Source organism: Triticum urartu, chromosome 6, assembly GCF_003073215.2.
Source record: "Triticum urartu cultivar G1812 chromosome 6, Tu2.1, whole genome shotgun sequence".
Classification (NCBI taxonomy): domain Eukaryota; kingdom Viridiplantae; phylum Streptophyta; class Magnoliopsida; order Poales; family Poaceae; genus Triticum; species Triticum urartu.
In genome coordinates, this window is record NC_053027.1 from 438,711,574 (window position 1) to 438,736,106 (window position 24,533).

The 24,533-nt window shown below is 49.6% G+C and overlaps 1 pseudogene; it reads left to right on the forward strand.

The window, feature by feature from the left end:
- The first annotated feature begins 1,533 nt into the window (after nucleotides 1-1,533).
- LOC125516839 lies at nucleotides 1,534-2,747 on the forward strand (annotated as a pseudogene).
- Nucleotides 2,748-24,533: the final 21,786 nt, after the last annotated feature.

Consider the following 24,533-nt stretch of genomic DNA (forward strand, 5'->3'; position numbering starts at 1 on the left):
ACGATCTTTGTGTCCGGCTCCGGTAGCATGGGCGACGGCTGCAGCTCCGGCGCCTTCGGCTGCTCCGCTCCGGCCTCCTCCTCCTCTGCTATCTCTGTGTCGAGTTCGGCGAAGAGCGCGTCGGATTGGGCGACGACGAACTCCGCCTCCACCTGCTCCATGTTGAAGCCCGTCAGCTCCTACTCTGGCAGTTGTGACTCCGGCTGCTCCGCCTCCTCCGCCTACATCGGAGCCCGCTTCTCTCCCTCCTCTTCTCTCGGCAGCTCCTCCTCCGGCGCCGGCGAGTTCAGAGGCAGCCCGATAGCGATGCGGGTGGCGCACGTGGCTTGGCTCGCTCGGATCTCCTACTGGATCTCACTGACGCTCCGGCGTGAGCATTGCGTAGTAGGTGATCTTCCTCCGAACCAAGATGGAGCGCCAGAGCGTGGGCAGTGCGCCTGAGCGGGAGAGGGAGGAAGTGGATGGGCTCGGACTGGCGGCGCGAAGAGGAGGGGGGGAGTGGATGGGCCAGGGCTGCGGAACGCCGGCCGACTTAGATAGGCGGATTTGGTCTCGGGCGGCGAGCCAGAACGGCGCCACGCGGCGTTCACACCAGGGAGACGAAGGAGGCGTCCGTCGGACCGCTGGGTTTCTGGGCGAGTCTGCGTGGGACCCTTCGTTTGTCCTACGTGCGGACGCACTCGGACGCCACATATCCGCCCCATATTTATACTGGATATGAGATGTGCCGGTCAACCTGAATGTTTGAGACCCGTTTGAGGGAGCTCGATTCAGAGCGCAGTGTGCAATGCCCATTTACTGCGGACTCAGCTTAGAGCAACTTCAATGGGGCGATCCATTTCATCCGCCGCCGTCCGTTTGGGTCGGCGCGGACACAAAAAGTGGCCGAACGCGCCGACCCAAACGGACGCGCGTCCGCTTGGCGTCCGCATGCCAACCCATTCCCGGGCAATTTTTTAGCCGGATTTGCGTCGGCGTGGACACGAGACGGACGTGTGCGCGCCTACTGCTCCCTCCAGGCCCGCCGGTCGGTGGCAGCCACCACCATCCCCCCATTTTACCCAAAACACTCCCGTCCGCGCGCGCTCCCGCCCCACACCCGCCATGGAGGACGACCTCGACCTCGACGCCACCGCCGGCCTTGCCTCCCTCGCCTCGTCCGGCATGACGATCGCCCCTTCCGGCAAAAGCAAGCCTCGTGCCCCGCGCAAGACCGCCACCGCGCCCAAGCCCAAGAAGGCGCTGACGCCCGAACAACGGGCAAGGGAGTCGGCGAAGAGGAAGGGTCGGAGGCACACCGCATACGCGGGGGATGAAGCCGTCGCGGCTGCCGCCTTCGCCACCGCCGCGCAGCAGGAGGTCACCAACGCCAGCGTCGCAGCGGCAACGAGGGAGGCGCTCTATATGCTAGGTTTAAACCCTAGCCAAGACGACCTCGTCAACGCCGCCGTGGCCGTCGTGGCCAGCACCGGCTCATCTGCGTTCCCTCGGATGGTGCTACCCGACTCACCCCGCGCGCCGGCTTGCAACCCGATGCCCAGCTTCCACGTGTACCCACAGGCCTCCCGCCTCTCCGGGGAGTGCTCGCCCAACGTGAGCGTGGTGGTGCCTTCCACGCCCGCGCCTGCGCCCATCGACCTCAACACCACACCGGTGGTCGGTGGCTCGTCATCGAGAGGCACGAGGAAACGCACGAGGCGGATGCCAGCCGACGTGCTATCGAACGCCCGCAACCTGTTCAATGGAATGCCGGCCGCCGGCGACGAGGACTACATGCAAAACCTCATCTTCGAGGGTGATGTGCCAGCCGCTGGCTACGATCTGGACGAGACACAAAGCTAGGACGGCCGCGGGGCGTTCATGCTGGCTGCTAGCTATGATCACGATCAGGCGGCTTTCACACGTGATCAGGTCGACATGGACCTGGACGACTTCCCACTTGACCACAGGTTTCCAGACGACTATGGGCAAGAAGAAGAGGACGAGTGCAACATCGAAGTGGAGCCTTTGTTCGAGGACGAGCTCGCCAACCAAGCCACCGGGCCTAAGCCGAAGCGCAAGAGTAAGCGGACGAAGACATACACGGCGGCCGAGGACAAGCTTCTTTGTGAGTGTTGGCGAGACATTGGACAAGACCCCAAGACCGGCGCTGAACAAAAGCATTCAACTTTTTGGATTCGTGTCCACCAGGAGTTTCATGAGCGCAAGAAGTTTCCGCCTTACCAAATTGTGAGGACGCGCGGGTGGGTGTCCATTTCAAAGCGTTGGAGGGTGATCCAACAAAAGTGCAACAAGTTTTGTGCCACCCTTGAGAGCGTCAAGGCCCGCCCCGTGAGCGGCATTGGCATGCAAGACATGGTATGCTAGAAAGCCGCCCTCTTTTGTGTCATCAAGTTTATGCTTGCATGTTCATTTGCCTACCATTTGCCAATATGCTTGCATGAAAACGTTTGTAGGCATTTCAAGCTTTGGAGGCATTCAAGGTCCAACACAATGGCAAGTGCTTCAACCTCTTCCATTGCTTTAGGGTTATCAAAGACGAGCAGAAGTTCAAGGCGCAATATGCCGCCCTCAAGTCGCGTGGGGGGAAGCAAGCCGTGGAGGAGGTTGGGGACAGCGAGCCGGCATGGTCGTGGGGGAAGACCAACTCCAAGAAGGAGGACAAGCGGGATGCGGCATCGAACGCCTTGATCGCAAGCGTGGAGGGCATGATGAATAAGAAGGACTCAAGGAAGGAGGAGCGTTGACGTTTCAAAGAAGAGCAAATGAACGCCTTCATGGAGATTCAAAGGAGGAGGCTTAAGATGGACGTGGAGAAGGAAGCCAAGATGCGTGAGATGGAGGCGGAGAAGCAAGCCAAGATGCTAGAGATCGAGGTCGCCAACGCCAAGACCAAGGCGAAAGAAGTGGCTCTCGCGAGCATGATGACCGGAGTGGAGATCATGAAGGTGGATCTCAACACCGTGTCGCCAAGAACGAGGCCGTGGTTCGAGAAGATGCAGGCCGACATGCTCAAGTTCACCGATGAGTGATCTCATGGCCGCGATCGCCTTCCTTTTTTTATGCCAGCTTGTGTGCTGGCATGACCACGGGGCTGCGATGGCGTGGTCGAACTCAAGTCCCACCCTTTTTTGTGTGCTGGCATGTGTGCCGGCCGCTGGCGAGTGCGTCAGCATGAACCGCGGTGATATTTTTTAAAACCGGCAATGTATGCCGGCGCTGGCATGATGCCAGCATGATCTATGGCCGCAAGTCTTTTTTTAAAACTGAGTGCGGACATGAAATAGATCGGCGCATTGGGCGCACTGCCGATCCAACTGCAAACCTGGACAGACGCCGAGCGAGCAGCCACCCAAACGAACAAAAAGCGAATAACTATGCCGTCCGTTTGGATCGGCCCTTTGGTGTTGCTGTTAGGTTTTACGTGTCAGACTGCGTGCGGTGTGCATATGCCCATTTACTGCGGACTCAGCTTAGGTTTTACATGTCAGCCATACAAAGCGGAGCATGTGCAGGCTCGGACATAATGGGTCTGGTCAAGACATACGGCCGGTCAACGACCAGCTTTTTGTGAAGATAAAATGCACGAAAACGATCGCAGGGTCGCACTAGCTACAGGGAGTGCATGAGTGACGAGTCCCCGTTATATTTTCCTGAAATAATCATGCAAAAGGAACCAGTATGTGACCGTAGCATCTACACCAATCTATTTTTAATCCAGGGGCATCACGTTAGACGCGTCGAAGCTCTCTGCTGCAACCCTAAAAAGAGAATGCTCCACACACTCTCTCCTCAATCACTCGCCTCAATCTGGATCCTGCCAAAGCCTACTCGCCTACACCCCCACCAACGTGACTTTCTGGCCGTGGCAGCCCCCACGCTCACGCAGTGACTTTCAGCAAATACTACAGCGCAGTATAATCCTACTGGTAGCTCTATATTTTAGTATCACTGAACTCTTGCTCCCAAAAGAACCATGATTTTTACCTCCTTTTGGCGGTAGAATCAAAGGCGGGGGTAGAAAGGAGCGCAGCATAGCACCCAAAGGAGTACCTACGTTGTGTGCAGTGTAACAGATCAAAGCATATTTATTACTGATAGTACTACTACTAGAATAGCCATGGCTGGAGCTCTCATCTGGTAGTATCAAATCCGTCAGATCTCCCACACGGCACACACGAAACGCAGAGACCAAGAAGCACAATCTCGTCCGCCCGAGATCTGCCGCCCCCGCATCACCCAGCCCCTCCCCCCTCGCGAGCCACAGCTTAACCCTAGCCGCCCACTGTAGTCTCTATAAATAGCGCGCCCTGTAAAGGCCACTTCGCCATCAGAGAGCGAGAGAGTAGCGCCCCAGCGGGGTAGCCGTCCATGGAGGAGAGAGCTTTGAGCAAGGAAGTTGCAGCACTAGCCATGTGGGCTTGCCAAAGGGGCGCTTACCGAGAGCTCTTTGGCATTCTGTCCACCTCCTTGTGAATCTTGCGGGGGAGATCTCACGATCTGCCGAGCTTGCGGGTTGCTTGGAGGTGGGCATACTGCCAATGGAGCTGTGTAGGCCTCCCTTTGTAAAACCCATATGGCACAAATCAGTCCGGTCCTCTCCTGCTTGAGAGGAGGTTATTGCCAGGCTTGATGATGATTTTTGCAAAATTCTAGGCTCCTTTTCTGGCTTTCTGAGAGTGCTGGCTCTTGTTTTCTTGGTGGCTGTTGTGGTTCATCATGATGTGCCTTTTGAGGAAGATTTAGGGCAAGTTATATCTGCGCATACATGCTAGTTCTTGTCTGTTTTTGTTGCATCTTAACCGAAGTGTTTCTTGTTTTAGCTCATTCCGGGGGAGGAAAGATGGGGGTTTTCAGCATGGCTTTCTTTTGGATCTGCAGTTTCTCCCTGTTCCCTATTGGCAAAGTTCTTCCATTCTCCGTGTTTTTCTTCCCATGCAGGGCCCTTCGTTGAGACTTTAATGAGTGTTCTCCAACATCCCAGCATGTGACAATGAGAAGTACTGTAAGTCGCCAAACTTTGCTATGATTGCTCCCGATTTGATGTATTGGCTGAAATACGAAGCGCCTATTCAAGCACGAGACTATGGTATATACTCCATTGCCACACTCATGGTTCTCTCCGCTTGGTTAGGGTTTTGTGCCTGTGATAGATAGGTGATGGTAATCATGAGATGTGGTTTTCTTTTCTGTGCCTTATCATTTCCTCCATGTGTGCATCTGCCTCGTTATCATTATTGTATTGCGCTTGTACCAATAAGTTTTGTCGTAAATGCATGATGCATTGCAGTAGAAGAGCTTTCATGCGCTTCATGATTTCAACCGTAGACCCTGCGTGCAATTACCAGTACAACTTTCTGCGTATTTCTCTCTCTCTCTCTCTCTCTCTCTCTCTCTCTCTCTCTTTGTATTGTACTGTATTGGGTTGTTTTGATAACTCAGATAGTACGCGTATGCTAGTTGCTAGTCCACAACTTTAGCTGTCGATCGTACGTTTCTTTATATAGCTTTGCCCAACCGAGATTAATCATTACCATCTCCAAAAATACAATGGCGATCCTTGCTTCTTTGTGAATGAATTTGCATGGCACAATTTGGTGATGAGTACTCGAGTTGATCAACAAATTATATACTCGTACAGTAACGGTGCATAGATCAAGTTCGCCAGCTGAAGAAAAGAGAACATATTTCATCATCACCGCTGTATGAACTTGCACCCTATGCATTATATTTCTTTAATCTGCATTGGATTTCAATCTTCTGGATCATGGAATTTTCGTTCTATATATGCGTGGTAGTAAGTATAGATTAAAAGTTCATTAGTCATTTATATGCAATGTTTGGCGTCGTCCTTACATTCAGTATTATTAACTTAGTGATCCTCGCCAGGCAACTAAGAGGTGCAGTCGAAGAGACCCGGTTCACATGTCGTGCCAGTTTGTAATTTACCTGCACACGAATTAGGCATCAATCTGTAGTTGGGTCTGAAGTTTTACCTTCCTGTGGTGAGCGTTCATTTTAAGGAAAGGTGTGACCGTGTGACCGTGTGAGAGTCAGTTTCATGCTGACCAGATGTTTACCTGACACAGATCTTAGACTCAGTTAGCACTAACTGAGTATTATTTGCGATTGCCAATTTGCTTTTGCAAATATGCTATGTAGCGTATTAAAAAAACAAGTCAAGGAACCTAGGCAATTAGGGATTTGATAAAATTTGTTCGGTGTTTGCTAATTCCTTTATTTGAGCAAGCAATCCTATACGAATAAACAAATTCTCATTACATATTCCATGGTCCTACTGCCGAAACTGCCATAATATTTTTGTTATTTCCAAAATTGGTTCCAAGAAAAAACTTTGTCATTGTGGTTAATTTCTTTGTTCTTGTATTGTATCTTGACTATTTTTTCCACTCAGGAGATTGTAATTCTTCTTCTGGTGTTCCAGTTTTTAAACCCGGTCTAATGTTGCTAGTACTCTCTAAGTTCTCATTGACTATGCATATTAGCTTTGTCTTACGTTAAACTTGATAAAATTTTATCAACTTTATAGAAAAATCATTAACATGTACATTACCAAATGAACACCATTAGATCAGATCCATCAACTGGGTATATTTTTATGGCATATATATTTATTATTGTAAATATCAATCCTGCATGTTAAATCTGACATTAGCTCAGAGAGCGAAGCGTTGTAACACCTTCAATTCCCGTGTACAAATCTTCTCAAAACAAGACACATGAGCTGACGACACTAAACGGATCGCTTAGAATAGCATTTTGGGCGAACACAACTGGGGTTGCAAATTCTAATGTTAGAGCATGATTTTTTTTTCACTAGTTCCCATTGTTGTAGTATCTAGCATGCCAATTTTCTTTCGCCAGCCATAACTCTGAACAAGTTAGAAATTTCTATTTTTGACTAAAAATTCTCCATATTGCATCATGGCTAAATCCCTAAAAACACATGGCAATTACTATGCTGCAGTATGATAAATTCATGACAATCTTTCTGCTAGCATGACGATATTTTTTACAACATGGAATATCTTTATACAATTACGTGGCTGTAGAAGTGCATGCTCTAGCCAATGCAACCAAATGACGGTCTGATGAAAGAGATTGGGCAATACATTTATACGTCAACACTTGCCCTCACGTGTGGGTTCCTCAAACCTAAACGTGAACCAAAAATGGGCTGCAATTTAGTTGTGGCAGCTTGGTCTTGAACTCAAGGTCTTTTGGCTCCGATACCGATTAGAAGGGATACAGGGGAGATTGGTGGAATTGTTTATTGTATTGCTTGAACCTCGTGGGCATATATAGAAGTACATATCATTTTAAAGTACAAGGTAAGATAGAATAAATCCTATGCTATCCTACATTTTCTAAATAACCATGATACTCAACAGTGACAAATATATTTGTTTTGGCATAGTAATTCTCGACCTTTTACTTGGAGTGCTTTTTTGAGGGAACACTCTCAAATCACGGCGTGATAGTTCGCTTAGATGACCTCCCTGAGCGGAACACTCCCAGATCACGGCGTTTGTTCGGATAACCTCCGGTCGGGAACGATAGTTCGCTCAGCTAACGTCAGCAGAATATTGGGGTTCATATTAACGTTGTTTCTATGAACTTGGCCAAACTTTATAAAATTTGTCTTGATTTAAGACAAAACTAATTTGCAGAGTAAATAAGTTTTGTGGGAAGAGTGTTATCGTCGTCGAAAGGACTGATCTATGATCGTCTTGATAGCATGTTCGTTTTGTTTCTAGCCGCTGCATACATTTATTGGGATGGTGCAGCCTAGTACCGATCTGAATTTAATTTGTTGGTTTCCAAACTTATCTTTCGGCCGATCAATCAGTTGCCATAATATTGTCAGTTTCTCAGATAGATTCTTGACAACGCCAAACCTTTCATGCTATCATCCGTGCAGCTGTATTATTTTTTTCGAAAAGGAGGATGTGCAGCTGTATGTGGTTAAATTTCGTGTTTTGACCTTTTTCTGAAACCTATTTAAGATTTGACCCTATTTTAAAAGAATTTTGAGATCTGACCCTTTTACTACCGCCAGGGATCATGACGGTAGGGTATAACAGCCTACCGCCAAGGTCCCTGACGGTAGGGTTGCATGCCCTACCGCTGAATACCTTCTAAGTATTGAACACAGTGCGTGCTCGTGCCTATCGCCCAAGCACCTTGACGGTAGGGTTGTGCAGCCTACCGCCAGCCCGGTTAGCGGTAGCGATGTTTTCTACCGCCAAAGTCCTTGACGGTAGGCTGTTAGACCCTACCGCCATGGACTCTGCCGATAGCAAAAGAATCAGATCTCGATTTTTTTTCAAACTAGGGTCAAATCTCGAATAGGTTTTAGAAAAGGGTCAAAACACGAAAATTTGTGGCCATATGTACTGCGTACTTCAATGAACGAGAGCTTGGACGATGCCAAGGGGCTAGCTATATACTCATGTACGAAAGTGGCCGCGATCTCATTGTCTATTTGTTGTGCAGCCTAGGAGTATGCATGTATGTCCCATGTACGCATCTCACTGTCTATTTGTTGTGCAAAGTGGCTGCGATCTGTCTATGTTCTTTCATGTCAAAGCTAGCATGCAGAGAGTAGGGTCGTGCACCATGGGGATTCCACCGTCGGGATCAGAACATTATGGACACGGGCAAGATTGAACAGCTGCAGTGCTAATAATGAAAGCCTGGCACCTTTTGGTCTTGGGTGCATAGAGAGAGTCAATGAACGAGAGCTTGGGCAGCTACTAGCCAGCCCAGGAGTCATCACTTTACATGTTTTAGGCTTGCAGCCTGGTGGTACGAGCTAGTAGTACTACTGTCACTCTGCAGCCACTCGCTCTCTCTCTCCCTCTATCCAGCAATTCCTAACATGTACCACAAGGGAACTGAAGCTGCCATTATTATCCTCCATGGCGACCCACCTGCCATGTGATCTATCCGTATGCTCAACGAACAAAAGCAATGGAGATGCGACCTGACCGGAAAAGAAAGCAAATTCATACGCGCGGCGCAGCGCTCGCTCGCTAGCCATAGCCCGTAGCTCCCTACCGCAGATCAGATCAATGCATTGCATGCAGCACAAAGTGTCGCTTCGTATCATACCAAAAGATCCCTTTGATGATGAACGGGAGATTTTATGCCCGGACAAGGCAGCCGGGTGGAGCGTACTGTGGCGGCATGCATCGATCGAGAGGAGTGGCAGTGATCGATGCCACCGCAGCCATGTATAGCCCCACAGTTTTCGCACGCGCCATGATGCCGCTTGCTCCGGCTGCATGCAGCGGCGTCTCTTTATCTCATCATCTGCGACTACTGTACGTGCGTGGTTGCAGCTACGTGCACTAGGCATGGCTATCGAGGGGAGAAGAGATTCGATCGGGCTAGGGGGTGGATGGATGGATGGATGATGTGCCTCTGCATGCCATGCAGGATTGGATCTTTTCTCGATGAGCAAAGCTAAAGGGTTCGACTAGCAGGGCTAGCTTGTGGACTTTTGGGATGTTCTGCGCCAGGCTTTGGTGCCTGTTGACATGTGAGAGCAAATTGGCAATGGCGTTCTTTCAGGGGTCGTATGGCTGTCCGGGTCTTGTGACTTTACTGATAGCCCAGTGGGTTCATGGTTCTCTTTGTTGTGACCACTAAACTCAACGAGATCCCCAAGGGAGAATGTTTTTTCACTAATCAGGGGTCACCTCCTGGTTCCATTTTCATTAAGAAATACAGTAGTCTTTTTACGATGCATCCGGTGAATATGGCCGTCCGTTGGACTGGATTGGAAGAACTTTGACGAAAATGAACAAATTTGATGCTTATTTGAATGCATTGGACAATATTCATTCATTTTTGAATGCTTTTTTTACATAAAACCGGATGCTTTTCACCTAAACTGAAAAAATTTCATTAAAATCTAAACCTAGGCTAAAATGACCACCAACACCAGTTCCCCATCTCCGGCCGGCCATGAGCCCTGAAAAATGAAGCCCCGCCTCCTCTGCGACCATGAGCCCCGGGAATTGAAGCTATCAACCTCCACATTGCCGCCAAGCAACAAATTGGCCGACAATGTTTAGCTCAGCAAGCTTGGCTTCAACAGAAGGGGAGGAACGGTGGCCTTCATGGGATACAAGCGTCGGCGACCTCCCATGCGCTACTCTTTCTTGTTGCCGGCGACGCTCATGGACGTGCCGGCTTCATGGTCGTGGCGGCGGGGATTGGCTGTGGCGGGACCGGGGATGTCCTCCTCGTCCTCACTCTTGCCGAACACCTCATCCGCCACGTCATCCATCTCCTTGTAGGCTGCATGTAAATCCGCCTGATAGTGGACGTACTGCCAACAGTCACGACAGATTTCACGGGCGGTGCGGTAGGAGTCGGCAAGCGCATCCTACTTGGCCACGTCCACATCCGGCACTATGGCCGTGTCAGCGGAGAGTAGCTCCTTCACGCGTCGGTCCTCATCGAGGAGGTGGAGATTGTAGGCCTGGTCGGCCTGTGCCTGCCGGACTGCGGCTTCCTGCTCCTCCAACACCACGTTTGTGTAGTGGACACGAACCTTGCCCATGGTTATGCCGGCATGGACCGGCGAGGAGGGTTGCACCGGCTCGTCCTCGGCCGCGTCCTCCATTGGGACGTTCATGGCGCCAGCCTCCTTCTGCCATCCGGGCACAATGACGGTGATCTCCTTTTTCTGCTTGGATGAGAGGTTGTCCCAGATGGCTTTGGAGTTCGAGGAGGCCATGGAGGGCGTGCACAGAGAGGAGGAAGGGAGCGGAGGATGATGTATGCGGCTATGGCCAGGCTTGCAGTTTATATAGCCGGCGGCGGGGGAGCGGGGCAAGGCAACCGATGCCGTGATTAATGGTGGGCGGCAGACGGACGGGTGGCTTCGACTCACCATTCCTCGATAATCGCACCCAAGTTTAATGAAGGCGGGCGGGTGGACGGGCAGCCTCATGCACCGATAAGCAGCGATGGCGGCGCTCTCGCTCGACGCGTCGTTTCAATGTCGGAGTGCTATGAGAGGTGGCCTCGCTTTGAGCAGGCATGAATGCGGCGCTGAACTTTTCGGGCGGGAACGAGTGCAAGCGCGGAAAGGGGTTTTGGGTGGGCCTGTTTATCCAGACGAGGGCGACAAGCAAACAGATGCAGGATCGCTTTGGATGGCAAAACATGCCTGGACAGTGCGATCTGGACAATTGCGGGCGGTTTGAGGGTCAGCATTGGGGATGCCCTCATAGCATGTATTATATGAAGACTAGAGGGGCATTTTTCGCACTATATTTTCCAAAAAATGCAGGCATTCCCTCTCAAAACAAATTGAGGGATATTTTATACGAATTTTATCCATTTCATTTTGTTCTCGTCACTCCCATCACTCCAGTCCTATCCTACACCGCAGTGGTACTAGGATTTGACCATCGTCTGTAGTATGGTTTGAGCCATCACCAGCAAGATGTCGCGTGTCTGCCCTCACACCATTAGCCACTTCGCCCCTACCCAATCCCCTCTCACACTCCTTCTCACCAAAGAATACAAGAAAAGGTTGTGCTTCCTCGCCATGGTCGCTGCCCGCTAGCGATCAATTCGGCACCATCCCATCTCCCCAGTCCCGTATGTGTGTGTCTGTAGCCATGTGGTGAGCCGCTATGTCTTTCCCCCTTCCCACATCGTTGTTTCTGTCCTGTAGCTCACCTCTCCGCCATGGCCACACCTTGCTCTGGCCATGCAAGCCCTCTAAGGGGAAAGTCGTGGTTCTGCATCTAGGTGCCATTCTAACTTCTAGTGGCCTACTGCAGGACTAGGATGAAGCCGACTGATCTAGATGGAGAACCCCAGTTGTGTCACCTCATCCACCTCACAACAGAAATCTAGGTATCTTCAATTGTTGATCATGTAGAATTATTCTAGTGTATGACTTGAGTACTAATACAGTTGTACAAAAAATTGCATATTTATCCTTTCAATTTGGCTGATAGGTGAGACTTGGTTGGTTTTGGTTAGGGAGGCACCAGAGAGATGATAATGTATTAGCTTTGGATTGTAGTATAGATAATTGATAGCTTGTGTTGTTGAATATTTATGATGGCCACTTCTTCATATGCAATTGTTGGATTGGGGTAATCCATGAGACAATATGTATGAGTGGTTGATTGACTTGGACATGGTGTTTATATAATTTTTAGATTCAAAGGGCATATCCACTATTTGAGGATTAGTGTAAATTCTTCTTTTACAAGGGTGTGTGCTACTTGTGAGCTGCGTTTGGATTTTCCCCGAAGAGGAAGGGCGAAAAAAATATAGTAGCGGATAATATTTCCCTCAATGAGAAAACCAATAGGAGAACCACGCAAACGCCTAGTAAACAATACATGCACACACAAGAGTAAATACTTACACCTAACGCGAGCAACAGGGTTGTCAATCCCCTTGTACTCGTTAATTGCAAGGTTCAAATATGGTAATGGTACATAAATAAATTGCAAAGTAAAATAAAAGGAGTAAAATTGCAGCAAGGTATTTTTGGTTTTGTAATATGATTAAAATAGATCCCGTGAGCCATAGTTTTCACTAGAGGCTTCTCTCTCATAAGAATAACATATGGTGGGTAGACAAATTACTATTGGGCAACCAATAGAAAAGCACATAATTATGACGATATTCATGGCAATGATCATGTATATAGGCATTATGTCTGTGAAAAGTAGACCAACTCCTGCCTGCATCGACTACTATTACTCTACCAATCGACTGACTCCTACTTGCATCTATGGTATTAAGTTCATGCCAAACTGAGTAATGCTTTAAGCAAGATGACATAATGTAGACAGAATAAACCAAGCAATATGATTAAACCCCATCGTTTCCTCAGTAGCAATAATACAAATATGTGCGTCGCTACCCCTTCTGTCAGGAGGCGAGGACACCGCAAGATTGAACCTACTAAAAACACCTCTCTCACTAACGATAAATCAATCTAGTTATCCAAACCAAACTGATAGATCAGAGAGAAATACAAAGCTATAATAATCATGCATAATGAAGTTCAGAAAAGACTCAGTTACTTTCAATGAATATTCCAATCATGAACCCACAATTCATCAGATCCCAACAAACACACCGCAAAAGAAGATTACATCGGATAGAACTCTGAGGAGAACATTGTTGGGGAACGTAGCATGCAATTTCAAAAAAATTCCTACGATCATGCAAGATCTATCTAGGAGATGCATAGCAATGAGAGGGGGAGAGTGTGTCCACGTACCCTCATAGATCGAAAGCGTAAGCGTTAGGTTAACGCGGTTGATGTAGTCGAACGTCTTCGTGATCCAATCGATCTAGTACGGGAACGTACGACACCTCCGAGTTCAGCACACGTTCAGCTCGACGACGTCCCTCTAACTCTTGATCCAGCAAAGGGTCGAGGAAGAGTTTCGTCAGCACGATGGTGTGGTGAAGGTGATGGTGATGTGATCCGCGCAGGGCTTCGCCTAAGCACTACGACGCTATGACCAGAGGAGTAAACTGTGGAGGGGGGCACCGCACACGGTTAAGAGAATTATTGGTGTGCCTTTGGGGTGCCCCTGCCCACATATATAAAGGAGGGGAGAGAGAGGCCGGCGGCCAGGAGGGGTGCGCCATGGGGGGAGTCCGAGACTCCTCGTCATGTCCGTGATCTCATCCGGGACTCTGAACAAACTTCGGTCACCAAAACACATAACTCATAATGCAAATCGTCATCGAATGATAAGCGTGCAGACCCTACGGGTTCGAGAACTATGTAGACATAACCGAGACACATCTCTGGTCAATAACCAATAGTGGAACATAGATGCTCATATTGGCTCCTACATATTCTACGAAGATCTTTATCGGTCAAACTGCATAACAACATATGTTATTCCCTTTGTCATCATATGTTACTTGCCCGAGATTCGATCGTCAGTATCATCATACCTATTTCAATCTTGTTACCGGAAAGTCTCTTTAGTCGTTTCGTAATGAATCATCACGTAACTAACTCATTAGTCACATTGCTTGCAGGGCTTATAGTGATGTGCTTTACCGAGAGGGCCCAGAGATACCTCTTCGATACTCGGAGTGACAAATACTAATCTTGATCTATGTCAACCCAACAAACACCTTCGGAGACACCTGTAGCGCATATTTATAATCACCTAGTTACGTTGTGACGTTTGATAGCACACAAGGTGTTCCTCCGGTATCGGGAGTTGCATAATCTCATATTCAGAGGAATATGTATAAGTCATGAAGAAAGCAATAGCAATAAAACTTAACGATCATTATGCTAAGCTAACGGATGGGTCTTGTCCATCACATCATTCTCTAATGATGTGATCCCGTTCATCAAACGAAAACACATGTCTATGGTTAGGAAACTTAACCATCTTTGATAAACAAGCTAGTCAAGTAGAGGCATACTAGGGGCACTCTGTTTTGTCTATGTATTCACACATGTACTAAGTTTCCAGTTAATACAATTCTAGCATGAATAATAAACATTTATCATGATATAAGGAAATATAAATAACAACTTTATTATTGCCTCTAGGGCATATTTCCTTCAAACATTGTATGGAAGATCAAAGAGAGAGAAAATGTCATCTAACTAATCACTATGGACTACTACCTCTTGAGCATGCGTTGGTTTTCCCTTGAAGAAGAAAGGGTGATGCAACAAAGTAGTGTAAGTATTTCCCTCGGTTTTTGAGAACCAAGTTATCAATCCAGTAGGAGACTACATGCAAGTCGCCTAGTACCTGCACAAACAATCAAGAACCTTGCAACCAACGCGATAAAGGGGTTGTCAATCCCTTCACGGCCACTTGCAAAAGTGAGATCTGATAAAGATAATAAGATAAATATTTTTGGTATTTTTGTTGTATAGATTGGAAAGTAAAGATTGCAAAGTAAACGGCGACAGAAATTGGCAAGTTGATGGGAAACTAATATGATGTAAAATAGACCTGGGGGCCATAGGTTTCACTAGTGGCTTCTCTCAAGATAGCATATATTACGGTGGGTGAACAAATTACTGCCGAGCAATTGATAGAAAGGCACATAGTTATGAGAATATCTAGGCATGATCATTGAGGGAGTCCTGGATTAGGGGGTGTCCCGATAGCCGGACTATACCTTCGGCCGGACTCCTGGACTATGAAGATACAAGATTGAAGACTTCATCCCGTGTCCGGAAGGGACTTTCCTTGGCGTGGAAGGCAAGCTTGGCGATACAGATATGTAGATCTCCTACCATTGTAACCGACTCTGTGTAACCCTAGCCCTCTTCGGTGTCTATATAAACCGGAGAGTTTTAGTCCGTAGGACGAACAACAATCATACCATAGGCTAGCTTTTAGGGTTAGCCTCTCTGATCTCGTGGTAGATCTACTCTTGTACTACCCATATCATCAATATTAATCAAGCAGGACGTAGGGTTTTACCTCCATCGAGAGGGCCCGAACCTGGGTAAAACATCGTGTCCCCTGCCTCCTGTTACCATCCGACCTAGACGCACAGTTCGGGACCCCCTACCCGAGATCCGCCGGTTTTGACACCGACATTGGTGCTTTCATTGAGAGTTCCTCTGTGCCGTCGCCATCAGGAAGGATGCCTCATCCCGTCTTTAAAGACGACACTGTTGCTAAGGGAGCTTTGGCTGTCGGCCAAACTCTCCGGCTAGGCAGTTTCCTTATGACCGCCTGTTCGGCTGCTGCGCCGACGATGACCTCTTGGGTCATCGAAAGCAATCTTCACGTCAGCTCGGAATTCGCCGAGCAGCTAGATCCAATGGATCTCTCTTCCCTAAACGAGCTCTTGGATCGCTTCGCCGCCCTGGGAGTCACTACGGATTACGACCAGATTGGGTCTAAACCCGATCTGAGAGAGATTAACTCCCCCCAGGTCACCCATCACGTTGCCGTGGTTGAGGGACAGTGCGGCGACCCTTCATCTATCTTAAGGACTAGATATGTCCGGATTCCCGATCCCTCCAAGTCGGATACCCGCGGAGGGGAGGACATCACTCAAGACTTGAACTTAAAGTCAGGTGACGGGCTAGATTCATTGGACAACATCCAAGAACCCAAACTTCCGAGTTCGGAAACTCCTTGGCCCCTGGGTCTCAGATTGGGTGAGGTTTCAGATTTGATTCCGCCCACCCACCCGTACATAAGTGATCTATCCCAAATTAGGCAAGAGCCCGAAAAAACAGTACATCATTACTGGGCTAGATTCCTCCTGGTTATGAATAGGATAAAGGACTGCTGCGAGGAAGACGCAATTTTATTCTTCTGCAATAATTGCACGGACAAGGAATCCTCAACGCCATAAGTCACCGTGATATTACACGCTTCGCTGACTTGGCGTCCATAGTACGAAAGTACTGTGGGATGGAAAGCGCCTGGAAAACCTAAATAAAATTTTGGGACAATCCGGCCCTGAATACAAACCTAGTCCGAAACAAAAGGGTGCATCATCGCCAGACACCCGGGGTTAATACCAAAAAGCAAAAGCCCTCTACAGGGCACGAAACCGTACTGGAAGGATGGCTTAATGGACCCTGTAAAATCCACAGTGCAGAGGGCGCCACACCAAATCACAGCCTCAGAGCATGTTGGATACTCCGGCAGGTGGCAAAAATTGGCGAAGATCTTCTAATTCCAGAAGCCACAGAAAGCCACCCCAGAGAAACCAGTACGGTATTAACAGTCTTCGAGACTTTCGCATCAAATAATATGCGAAAAAGAACACTCCGCGGCCTTGCCGAAGTCTACCAAGTAGCAACAATAAACCCATGGAGTGACACGGCTATTACTTTTAACGCCAGTGATGAACCTAAATTCCGAACAGCCCGAGCACCAGCCGCATTGGTCCTCAGTCCAATAGTGGACGACTTTCGTCTTACCAAGGTACTCATGGATGGCGGCAGCGGATTGAACCTCATTTATGAGGAAACCCTTCAAAAAATGGAAATAGACTGGAACCGCATTGAGCGGAGCAGCACAACCTTTATAGGAATAATCCCCAGTCGGGAAGCGCGCTGTACAATAAAAATCACACTAGATGTGGTGTTCGGCACGCCGGATAATTACAGGTCCGAAGAGGTCACGTTCCAGGTGGCCCCGTTCAGTAGCGGATATCATGCTCTGCTAGGGCGGGAAGCGTTTACAGTATTCCAAGCAATACCCCATTACGGGTACATGAAGCTCAAGATGCCCGGACCTAACGGAATCATCACTCTTGTTAGTGATCCAGACATAGCACTCCGTGCCGAAAACAAGACAGCCGCACTGGCCCTCGAGGCGCTATCCGAAGCCCTAGCGGCTGAGGAACTGACTGCGCTGCGCTCCACGGTAAATAGGGACGATGTGATACTCGATAAAAGATCCAAGTCCACCTCCTTTAAACCGGCGGACGAAATAGTCAAATTCCAGGTCCATCCAACGGACCCCAATAAAACAGCTTCCATCGGGGCACAGTTAAACCCTGATGTAGACGCCGCACTGCGAGAGTTCCTACGAGAGAACTGAGACATTTTCGCCTGGCACCCTTCAGACATGCCAGGAATCCCACGCAGGCTGGCCGAACACAGCTTAAATATCCTAAAAGGATTCAAGCCAGTCAAACAGGCTCTTCGGCGTTTTTCCGAACCTAAGAGACAGGCCATGGGAGAGGAACTAGCCAAGCTATTGGAGGCCGGATTCATCAAAGACATAAAAAATCCGGACTGGCTAGCAAACCTGGTGATGGTACCAAAGAAGGACAAATCCTGGCGCCTGTGCGTTGATTTCAAAGACCTTAACAAGGCTTGCCCAAAGGATCCCTTCCCTCTCCCCCCGCATCGATCAAATTATCGACGCTACCGCAGGACACGATTCGTTGTGTTTCCTAGACGCATACTCCGGCTACCATCAAATAAAGATGGCAGAGTCAGACCAAGCCGCAACGGCATTCATCACACCATACGGCCCATTCTGCTTCAACACAATGCCCTTCGTGCTCAAAAACGCCGGCGCAACATATCAGCGCATGATTCAGACATGTCTGGCAAACCAGATCGGCAAAACAGTGGAGGCATACGTAGATGATGTGGTCGTTAAAACAAGACATGTCGAATGTCTAGTAGACGACTTGAGGCTAACATTCGATAACCTCCGAACATACGACATCAAGCTCAACCCGGAAAAATGCGTTTTTGGCGTTCCAGCCGGAAAGCTCTTGGGCTTCATTGTATCCGGTAGAGGAATTGAAGCAAATCCAGCCAAGATCCGAGCTCTGTCACAATTGGATATCCCGAAGGACCTCAAACAAATACAAAAATTAAACGGATGCGTGGCGGCTCTAAGCCGCTTTATCTCCCGCCTAAGAGAAAAGGCACTACCCCTTTACCGCCTCCTTCGGCGCACTGAACACTTCGAGTGGACGGATGCAGCCACGGCCGGACTCGACGAAATAAAAGCCATCTTGGCAACAAACCCAGTCCTGGCCGCGCCAAACATTGGCGAACCAATGCTATTATACATTGCATCAACCCATCAGGTTGTAAGCGCAGTGCTCGTCGTCGAACAAGAAACGGACGGACACAAATCCCCCCTTCAAAAGCTGGTCTATTACGTGTCCACTGTCCTTACTCCGTGCAAGTCACGGTACCCGCATTATCAAAAGATTGCGTACGCGGTATTTATGGCATCCCGGAAGCTGCGACACTACTTTCAAGAGTGTTCAATAACAGTAGCCTCGAAAGTGCCACTTAACGATATTATAAACAACCGTGACGCGGCGGGCCGGATTGCAAAATGGGCCATTGAGCTCCTCCCATTTGATATAACTTACAAGCCACGGCGAGCTATCAAGTCGCAAGTTTTGGCCGACTTCGTCGTAGAATGGACGGAGGCCGAACTCCCTAAAGAGTACGTCACATATTCAAACTGGGTCATGCACTTTGACAGCTCCAAAATGTTGGCCGGTCTAGGGGCTGGCGTCGTTTTGACGTCCCCCATAGGAGACACAGTTCAATACGTACTCCAGATAATGTACACAGACTCCAACAATGCAGCCGAATATGAGGCCCTTTTACATGGTCTCCGGATGGCAGTATCCATGGGCATTCAACGCCTAGAGGTGCGTGGGGACTCGAACCTCCCAATATCGCAAATAAACGGAGACTTTGATGCCAAAGATCCAAAAATGGCAGCTTATCGCAACGCCGTCCTAAAAATGTCAGCTCGGTTCGAAGGGCTTGAATTTCACCATATAGCCCGGGAAAATAATCAGGCGGCAGATGTCCTGGCACGCATCGGCGCAAAACGCGATGTAGTCCCCCCCCCAACATCTTCCTGGAAAGGCTGTTCAAGCCATCCGTAGTATGGAAAGGGGAACCCGGCAATAACAGCCTGGACCCAACCGCACTACCCGACACCGAACACTCTGACACAATTGGAGGCTCTGCCAATGAAATAACACCTTCAGCCCACGTAATAATGGCCGTCATCGCCCCGTGGACAGAACCATTCCTCGCCTACCTTACCAGGCAGGAACTCCCTGAGGACCAAAATGAGGCACGCTGCATAGTGCGGCGACCTAAAGCCTATAAAGTCCATGAGGGAGAGATTTATAAGAAAAGCACTTCCGGAGTCCTTCAAAGGTGCATCTCCGAAGAGGAAGGGCAGAACCTCATGGCTGAAATTCATGCCGGACTCGGCGGACATCACGCTGCAGCTCGGTCCCTTGTAAGCAAGGCCTTCCGTACAGGCTTTTATTGGCCGACGGCCCGGGCAGACGCCCAGGACTTAGTCCAACGATGCGTCGGTTGCCAGCCTTTTGCAAACCAAAGCCATATGCCACCCACCGCCCTCCAAACTATCCCCATCACTTGGCCCTTCGCGGTATGGGGGCTTGACATGGTTGGACCCCTTAAAGGCGGAACCCACAAGAAAAAATACTTACTGGTCATGGTGGATAAGTTCACCAAATGGATAGAAGCCAAGCCTGTTAAGACGGCCGAATTCGGACCGGTGATAGACTTTATATCCGGGGTTGTACACCGTTACGGCATCCCCCACAGCATCATCACCGATAACGGCACGAACTTTACGGCCGATGAGGTAAAACTCTGGTGCAAAAACATGGGCATCAAGCTCGATTATGCTTCCGTCTATCACCCACAAACCAACGGCCAGGTCGAACGTGCAAATGGTCTTATCATGAGCGGCATCAAACCCAGATTAGTGCGGTCCCTTCAGGAATCTAATACGCACTAGGTAGAGGAGCTCGACTCCGTACTCTGGGGGCTGCGGACCATGCCGAATCGCACCACCGGATACACACCATTCTTCATGGTGTATGGCGCATAGGCAGTTTTGCCCTGCGACATAATTCATGACTCACCTCAAGTGCGCATGTACGAAGAAAGAGAAGCCGAGCTCGACCGGCAGGACATTTTGGACGCCTTGGAGGAAGAGCGAGACGTGGAAAAAGCCCGTTCCGCATTCTATCAACAGCAGACTCGAAGATACCAAAGCAGAGAAGTATGGGACAAAAATTACAACGTTGGCGAATTAGTTCTACGCATGCCGGACAAGAAAAAGGACAAACTCAAACCCAAGTGGGAAGGTCCCTTCATAATTGACCAAGTCCTGACTGGTGGAGCGTACCGCCTGCGAGATGCATCGGATAACCGACTCGAGCCGAACCCATGGAACGCAGCCCGTCTCCGAAGATTCTATGCCTAGCGCCGAACTCTGTGTTCGTCTCCTTCCTCTGCCCATTTTTTATATACTTCATGTCTTACATTTCTCTCCTTCTCCTCTCTTTCTCTTATAGCCTTCAAAGGCTCATAAAGTGACGCGCTATCCGCGCTCATTAAACCTGGGGGCTTCTTTAAACAGAAGCTTATTTATATGGGCTTCATGCCCAACACATGTGTCACACTTCCGCATGTACCTTTTATTAACCATTATATGCATCGATATGACTTAAGTTTTGGCCAAGCTGGGTTTCCTGGCTCCTGTGCTTACCCCTACGTTCCCGATTGTTCGGCTAGGTGGTAAAGGGAGCACCTCTGCGATTGTTACTGCCGGGTCAGCCGGATGTGTACCTCAGACTAGGTGAAGCCGAAAGCTAGCGTTCTTAAGGGAATATTCGGTCGGTGAACTAAACATGATCTTTTCTTTCACTTATTTATCTATACGCCCCCAGATGTTTTTCCTGCGTCTCTTTTCGCAGAACGAACATGCACTTTAGGGCATGCCTCCCAGGGAAAGGAACCCCTAACGGAACTATTCTCCCTGGAAGATGTTTCTTACTAACCATGTAATATAACATAACTAGTTGGGCACTTGTCTGTTCAAGCACTAATGACCCCTACGCCTGGTCTCCATGCATACCCCGGTTCTTATATAACCGCGAGGGTATTCGGACACACTCCGGACCATCAGGTCCCGAGGTTGAAGCGAAAAGGTCGGCCATGACAAACGATCTACAATCTGGCTAGAAGGCATTACACATGTCAATTAAAATTACATAGTCAATCTGACTGATTGTATTCCTCTTCAATACCATCTAACAGGCTGTCTAGTTTACAGTCCTGTTGGGAATACTTTGCGGCCAACTCTACTTGGCCGTATACTAAGCTCACAGGGATCTCCTTCCCATTGGGCCCTACGGGTCCGACCTCGGCCATGTGGTTTGGGTCAGCCTTCGTGTACCGCGTCTTCACCATGGCCCAGGCCTCCCTGGCGCCTTGACGGCAGGCCGACATCTTCCACAATCGGAAGCGCCACCGCGCTCCCTTCAGCTTCTCTACAAGCTCTCCAAGGCCTTCGGGCATGGAGACGGATGGCCACAAGGCCTGGGCGACGCCTTGCATCACCTGCCGAACTCGCTCGTGCAGTTGTGAGAGCTCGGGAAGCAGGTCACCCGTAGAACCGGGCATTTCCTCTGCAGGATGACCTGTTAGCATACCTACAGACATTACTCTTTTAGTCGACTTCCTCGCCGAACTCTTTTTTTTCAAAGTTCGTTTAAGCACTTACTATATATGCCGCGTCGAAGCCACTAATTCTCCTTCACGGAGTCCGACAGCTAGGCACGAACGTCCTTCAGTTCAATGCCCAACTTGGTGTCGGCATCTTGGAGATCGTTCTTCTCCCGCCTCACCTTTGTCAGCACGCTCTCACCAGCCTTTAGCTAGCGTCGGAGTTGTTGCACTTCCGGATTTAATCTGGCGCCATCTGCAATTTCATTTGTCAGATTTGCACCCACGCCGCACTTCGCAAAATACTTATCTTTCAAAGCGTATATTACCAGAGGGGTTCTCCTTGGGCTCCCCTGTCGCGGCTAGTGCGGCCTCAAGTTGGGCTTTGCACTCTTCCAGCTCCTGGGACAGTAGGGTATTCTTTTCTGTAAGAACCTGCATAACAAATGATCCTTAAAACAGTCATTCTAACTGTTTCAAGTCTCGGGGGCTACTGGTATATATATATATATATAATTACCAAAAATTTCTTACCTGTATGTCTTTCACATACTGCTCCGTGGCTCTGGCTAGACCATTTTGAGCGGCACGGAGGTACGCGTCTCCCGAATTGAAGGCATCCAATGCCTCTTGGGAGAAACAAGCGTCGCGAAGAACTGTCCGGCGACGCCTGTGGTTCATGGCACTCTCCACCTCGGAATAGGTGGCAGACAGCCTGTCCGCATCCTCCGTCGGAGGAGCGTTCGGTGCGCGCCTCGTGTTCGCCTCCGCTTCCGGACCAGGCTTTGGAGCCTGGCTGGTGGGGGCGCGATTGGCAGCCTCTCCGGATATAGTCCGGCGAGGTCTCTTCGTCCTGAAGAGAGCACGAGCGTTAATATGCCTCGAAGGAATAACACCTGGGAATAAGGCGGCGCGCTATACCTTTGCGCCGGTGCCTCAGTCCGGACCGCACTTCTTTTCAGCTCGCGGGGCCTTGCCGCCCCTCGTTGGCTAGTCGCCGCAGGCTCGGCCTCCCATCTCAAGGACCTCCCCTGCAAAGGCAGGTTGTCATACGACAATTGAAAACATGCGAGGACAGATCCCTTTTCAAAGTGCCGGGGCTTCGGTCTCAGTTACATGCGAGGCTAGGAGTAGCCCTGGATAATCGGCCATAATGGCCACCAAGGTGTTGTCCTTGCTCAATTGATGAAACACTCCATCAATCACCTCCACAGATAAGTCCGGATCCTCTTGAGAGGCCGGGTCGAGGGACCGTCCTGGATCCTCGGGTTGTGGAGGAGGGATGTTTATTTATTTAACAGCCTGGCGCAGTTCCTGCGTTGAAGTCGTTAGACTGAAAATTTAACAATGGGAATATAAAACGGATGGACAAGTAAAAGTGTCCACTTACCCAACTTGGGGGATTGTACATAGAAAATCCACCCCGTGGGTTGACGCGGAGAAATTCCTCCTCTTCTCCCTTGTACAAAGTGGACAAGGTCTTTATTAGAGCGGCAGCCGAATCCGGCCCCTTACGGCCATAGCGGGTGGCGTCGTCCTCCCCGTTGAAGTCCCACATGGGGCGGCCTCTATACTGAAGCAGCTGCACCCCTCGCATGATGCATGCGGCCATGACCCCGATCATGGTCAGTCCGGAATGAGCTAACAATCTTATCCGGCCCATCAGGTAAATGACGTCCCTGTCACTTTCCCTCTGAGGGCTCCGTGGATGCCAGCTTAGGCGCTTCTTTAGGGGAGCACTGTCGAACTCAGGGAGGCCAATCCAGACAGGATCCGGCAGCAGGGCGTCCTCTATATAAAACCATTCCGAAGGCCAGTCTTCGGACACCTTCTTTGGGGTTCCGGATAGATATCCAGTCCCGGCGATGCGCCACACTTCGGCTCCGCCCACTTGATATATTGACCCCTCCTTAGAGCGGGGCACAAGGCAGAATAGCCTTTTCCACAGCACGAAATGAGCCTCGCAGCCCAAAAACAGCTCGCAAAGGGCTATGAAGCCCGCGGTATGCAATATGGAGGCAGGCGTGAGGTTGTGCAGCTAGAGGCCATAGAACTCTAGAAGCCCCCGGAGAAACGGGTGAATTGGAAATCCTAGCCCTCTTATTAAGTAAGGGGCAAGGCATACCCGCTCTCCTTTGGAGGGATTAGGGGCGCTCTCCGCTTGCTCTCCGCCATTATAGGTGGCAAGTCCGGCTCGAACCGGGACCATATAGGCCGGGGGGAGAAATCCCTTGGTCTGGAGCTTCACTAGCTTGCTGTGCGGGATGGAGCACCTCTTCCAATCTCCAGGCTGAGGGCTAGAAGGGCGAGAGGAGGAGCTACGGTGGCCGGCCATGATAGAATGGACCTCTGTCGGATACACTCTGATGAATACTCGCGGAAGGGAGAAGGTGTGGTTTGGATCTAAATCCTCGTCCCCTTAAATAGGCGGCTCATTCACGCGGCTAGGGGTGTAAATATAAAAAACACCCTGACTTTTCGTATTCGTTTGACACGTGGAAAACGG